Below are 6,045 nucleotides of genomic sequence, written 5' to 3'. Positions count from 1 at the left end.
ACTTTGAGCAATCTTGTAAGAGTTGAGACTATGGAGACTCTTGGGAATGGACTAAATATGTTTTGCATTGTCAGATGAGAGAGGGCTTTTGCGGATCAGGAGCAGAAAGTTATGGTTTAGATGTGGTGTCCCCCAAAACTCATGTGTGGGACAATGCAAGAAGATTTGGAGGAGAAATGTTTAGGTCAAAGTTTTAATCTAATCAGTGAATTGATTCCTGATGGGTTAAAGTAAGTAGTAACTAGAGGCAGGTGGGGTGTGGCTGGAGGAAGTGGTTCACTGGGGGCATGGCTATGGCATATATGTTTTGGATCTGAAGAGTGGACTGTCTCTCTTTCCTGATCACCATGTGAGCTGTTTCCCTCTGCCACACACTTCCTCCATGATGTCCTGCCACACCTTGAGCCTTGTGAAGGTGAGCCTTCTGTTTATGGAGTGAGACCTCTGAAACTGTGAGCCCTCAAACTTTTCCTCTTTTACAATTGTTCTGATAGAGTCTTTTAGTCACAGTAGTGAAAAAGCTGACGAAAACGGGGCAACAGCAGTGTATAGATGACCTGAAGGTAGACATATTTTTCTTGCACCTCTGATATACAGAGTGCCCATATGAACATTCTGTGTGCCAACAGAGAGAAAGAGGCTGCATATGGTTAGGGGAGAGAATCCTTAGGAGGAAGGCCCTGCACATGACTGGTGGGTTGGATTTATGTCCAACTGTAGAACATAAGTGATCCTGACAGGAATAGAAACTTAACTGTAGACTGGGCTTTGCTTACTATATGGAAAAGTGAATGTTCAGAGTACCATAAAAGAACTAGAATAGAAGACAAGGCATCAATTTGGACCCCTGTGTCTCATTCATCATACAAAGAAACACACTTTTGTCCTCAGACTAACAGTTTTGTGTTAGTTTTCCATCACTATAACAAATGAAAAGCTACTTATAAAGAGCAAAATTTGGTTTTGCCTCACAGTTTTGGTGGTTTCAGTCCATTATTAGTTGGTTCTGTTGCTTTTGGGACTGTAGGAAGTGGCATATTATGGCAGGAGTATGTGGTCAAGAAAAGCCATTCACCTCATGATTGGGAAACAGAAGAAGAAGGGTCTGGGGACAAACTATCCCCTGTGAGCATGCACCCATGTTCTGAAGACCTCCCATTAGACCCCACTGCTTAAAGATTCCACCGCCTCCCAATGGTGCTGCTCTGGGATCTTTATTGGCCTTTGGGGGACACTTACCTAAACTACAGTAGGTCTAACAGAAAAGTAGGATGGGCAATTGAAATAACTTGAGTTGTCTAAAATAGGCAGAGATAAAGGCATGAAGGGCCTTTGCGAGTGTGAGCTCACATTCAACACTGAGGTTTGTTCCCAACTAGATAGATTCACCTGCTTTTCTTGTGGATCTGGGGAAGAGGAGAAGGGAAGGAGAGAATGCTGGCACAAATCATTAATTCTTCTCCATATTATTTCAACTTACTGTTTTCTTACTCAATGCAGTAGCCCAGGCAGGACCAGAGCTGAAACCTTGGGCACCAGAAGAAGGGGTGATTCCAAGGCAAAAACCTTTAGGCATAGCTTTAGGCCTCTGTGTCAGAATTCCTAGGGCTTGAGTAGGCGAACCCTGTGTTCACCCATCTGACAATGTTAGGGTTCACGGTGACTGTCCCTTATTGCCTAGTAGTCATGATAGTGCTCAAATTTTGTACCTGTGTAACTTTCCCCCATATAAATGGGAGTGGACTTAAGGGTAGGAACTTGCTAGACTAGTATTAGTGCTGGCAATCTGGACCAGAATATTGACCAAAACTAATGTCCCTTCCAAAGGTGTAAAAGTATAAACAAAAATAAAAGTGGGCCAGGGCAGAGAGTGAGGGGAGGAGGAAAGACAGAAAGAAAGAGATGAGGGTATAGGAATGAATAAATTGATTATTTAATGAAGGAAATCCATTACTACCTTAGTGCCAGGATTTAGAATGCTTAGAACTGAATTTAGTTAACTGTGAGCTAACTTAGTTTTGCACAAGTTTTTATTTTATTTTATTTTTTAATTTTTATTGTTGGTTGTTCAAAACATTACATAGTTCTTGATATATCATATTTCACACTTTGATTCAAGTGGGTTATGAACTCCTATTTTTACCCCATATACAGATTGCAGAATCACTTCGGTTACACATCCACTGATTTACATATTGCCATACTAGTGTCTGTTTTATTCTGCTGCCTTTCCTATCCTCTGCTATCCCCTCTCCCTCCCCTCCACTCCCCTCTTCTCTCACTATCCCATCTACTATAATTCATTTCTCCCCCCCTTTTTTTTTTAACTTTTCCCTTACCCCGCATTTCCTCTTGTATGTAATTTTGTATAACCCTGAGGGTCTCCTTCCATTTCCATGCAATTTCCCATCTCTCTCCCTTTCCCTCCCACCTCTCATCCCTGTTTAATGTTAATCTTCTTCTCATGCTCTTCCTCCCTACTCTGTTCTTAGTTACCCTCCTTATATCAAAGAAGACACTTGGCATTTGTTTTTAGGGATTGGTTAGCATCACTTAGCATAATCTGCTCTAATGCCATCCATTTCCCTGCAAATTCTATGATTTTGTCATTTTTTAATGCAGAGTAATACTCCATTGTGTATAAATGCCCCATTTTTTTATCTATTCGTCTATTGAAGGGCATCTAGGTTGGTTCCACAGTCTTGCTATTGTGAATTGTGCTGCTATGAACATCGACGTAGCAGTGTCCCTGTAGTATGCTCTTTTTAGGTCTTTAGGGAATAGACCGAGAAGGGGAATAGCTGGGTCAAATGGTGGTTCCATGCCCAGCTTTCCAAGAAATCTCCATACTGCTTTCCAAATTGGCCGCACCAATTTGCAGTCCCACCAGCAATGTACAAGTGTACCCTTTTCCCCACATCCTCGCCAGCACTTGTTGTTGTTTGACTTCATAATGGTGCCAATCTTACTGGAGTGAGATGGTATCTTAGGGTGGTTTTGATTTGCATTTCTCTGACTGCTAGAGATGGTGAGCATTTTTTCATGTACTTGTTCATTGATTGTATGTCCTCCTCTGAGAAGTGTCTGTTCAGGTCCTTGGCCCATTTGTTGATTGGGTTATTTGTTTTCTTATAGTTTAATTTTTTGAGTTCTTTGTATACTCTGGATATTAGGGCTCTATCTAAAGTGTGAGGAGTAAAGATTTGTTCCCAGGATGTAGGCTCCCTATTTACCTCTCTAATTGTTTCTTTTGCTGAGAAAAAACTTTTTAGTTTGAGTAAGTCCCATTTGTTGATTCTAGTTATTAACTCTTGTGCTATGGGTGTCCTATTGAGGAATTTGGAGCCCAACCCCACAGTATGTAGATCGCAGCCAAATTTTTCGTCTATCAGATGCAGTGTCTCTGATTTGATATCAAGCTCCTTGATCCATTTTGAGTTAACTTTTGGGCATGGCAAGAGAAAGGGATTCAGTTTCATTTTGTTGTATATGGATTTCCAGTTTTCCCAACACCATTTGTTGAAGATGCTATCCTTCCTCCATTGCATGTGTGTATTTCTTTTTTAATTTTTATTTTTTGGTTCTAATTAGTTATATATGTCAGTAGAATGCATTTTGGCACATCACATATAAATGGAGTATAACTTCTCATCTTCTGATTGCATATGATGTGGAATCACACTGGTTGTGTAGTCATATATGCACATAGGGTAATAAAGTCCAATTTATTCTCCTATCTTTCCTACCCCTGTATGCCCTCCCCTTCCTTCACTGCCCTCTGCCTTATCCAAAGTACTTCTATTCTTCCCTACCACCCCCCCCCATTATTGTGACTTAGTGTTGCATATCAGAGAAAACATTTGGTATTTGGTTCTTTGGGACTGGCTTATTTTGCTTAGCATTATATTGTTCATTTCCATCCATTTACCTGCAAATGCCATAATATCATTCTTCTTTAAGGCTCAGTAATATTCTATTTTGTATGTATACCACATTTTCTTTCTTCATTCATCTGTTGAAGGGCACCTAGGTTGGTTCCATAGTTCAGCTATTGTGAATTGAGCTGCTGTAAATATTGAAGGGGCTGCATTACCTGTAATATGCTGATTTTAAGTCCTTTGGGTATAAACTGAGGAGTGGGATAGCTGGGTCAAGTAATGTTTCCATTGCAAGTTTTCTGAGGAATCTCAATACTGCTTTCCAGATTGATTGCACCAATTTGCAGTCCCACCAGCAGTGTATTAGTGTACCTTTTCCCCCATGTCCTTGCCAACATTTATTATTGCTTGTACACTTGATAATTGCTATTGAATGATTCATAAAAGACAAACAATATTAGACTGACAACTTAGATCCACAAAGGAGGGAAATTAAAATACATAGAAGGACAGAATCCTGGGAGAAAACTGACCCATAATATGTGTTATGATTATGAACTATCAATTTAGTGTTTCCATTATGCAGTTTTAACCCTTATGAAGTGGTTGATATATATTCTGCATTATAAGAATTTGTACCATTGTCTTAGAATGTGATAAGGTATATTAGACTGCTTTTTACTTTACTTTAATTAAAATGAACTTTATTTCTAAAAGGAGAAAACATATTTCTCACACTTTTTTCCCCAGAGATAATCTGTATGCTATTGTGACTGAACTTGTTATACCTGGTGTTAGGGGCCTTCTAACATTGTTCACTTGAGTGTGTTTAGTAGGGTAGGTTAGGTATTGCCTACTCATGTAATCCTAGATCCTCAGGGGCCTGAGGCAAGTTAGAGACAAACCTGGGTAACTTAGCAAGACCCTGTATCAAAATGAAACAAAAAGGGGCTGGGGAGGTAGCTCAGGGGTAGATGGCTTGCCTAGTATGGGTGAGGCTGTGAGTGGAAGAATAATAATATAAAATAGGTGTGTATAAGAGGAGGTGAAGGATAGAAAAACAATAATGAGAGAGTTCCAAGATGTCACAATGTGAAATATTGTTTAATCTGTATTGATCTCAATGTGGATAACTACTTGTGAAGGCTTGAACTAAATGCATATATGGAGTGCTCAACGCTTGCTAATTTGTTTCCTTTTCCTCATCCTACTTTCTATTTTAAAGGTGTCCAAACATTATAGAAGCACTAAATGTAACAGACATCTTAGAATTCCATCTCCTGGGTCTCTCAGCTGATCCAGAATTGCAACCTGTCCTCTTTGGACTGTTCCTGACCATGTACCTGATCACAGTGTTTGGGAACCTACTCATAGTTCTGGCTGTCAGCTTTGACTCCAACCTCCACACCCCTATGTACTTCTTCCTCTCCAATCTGTCCTTGGCTGACATCTGTTTTACCTCTACCACTGTTCCGATGATGATTGTAAACATCCAAACTCACAATAGAACCATCTCCTTTGAGGGCTGCCTGACACAGATGTCTCTTTTTCTCATTTTTGGATGCATGGATGATCTGCTTCTGACTGTGATGGCCTATGACCGTTTTGTGGCCATCTGTCACCCCCTGCATTATCCAACCATTATGAACCCTCGATTTTGTGGCTTTTTAGTTTTGGTGTCTTTTTTTGTTAGCCTTTTGGAATCCCAGCTGCACAATTTGATTGCATTACAGTTTACTACTTTCAAAGATGTAAAAATTGCTAATTTTTTCTGTGACCCTTCTCAGGTCCTCAGTCTTTCCTGTTCTGGCACCTTCATCAATATCATAGTAATGTATTTTGTTGGTGCTCTATTTGGTGTTTTTCCCATCTCAGGAATCCTTTTTTCTTACTATAAAATAGTTTCCACTATTCTGAGAATCCCATCTTCAGGTGGGAAATATAAAGCCTTCTCTACCTATGGGTCTCACCTATCAGTAGTTTGTTTATTTTATGGAACAGGCTTTGGAGTGTACCTTGGTTCAGCTGTGTCACATTCTTCTAGAAAAGCTGCAGTGGCCTCGTGTTGTACACAGTTGTCACCCCCATGCTGAACCCCTTCATCTACAGCCTGCAGAACAGGAACATTAAAAGTACCCTAAAGAGGCTCCACAGTAGAATCATCTAA

General features: G+C 40.1%; 1 pseudogene; it reads left to right on the top strand.

Moving 5' to 3' along the window:
• Nucleotides 1-5,200: 5,200 nt before the first annotated feature.
• On the top strand, nt 5,201-6,045 carry LOC107133709 (annotated as a pseudogene).

This window comes from Marmota marmota, unplaced genomic scaffold, assembly GCF_001458135.2.
Source record: "Marmota marmota marmota unplaced genomic scaffold, marMar, whole genome shotgun sequence".
Taxonomy (NCBI): Eukaryota; Metazoa; Chordata; class Mammalia; order Rodentia; family Sciuridae; genus Marmota; species Marmota marmota.
Note: the sequence above shows the minus strand (reverse complement) of the source record. Positions and strands in the feature narration are given on the sequence as shown.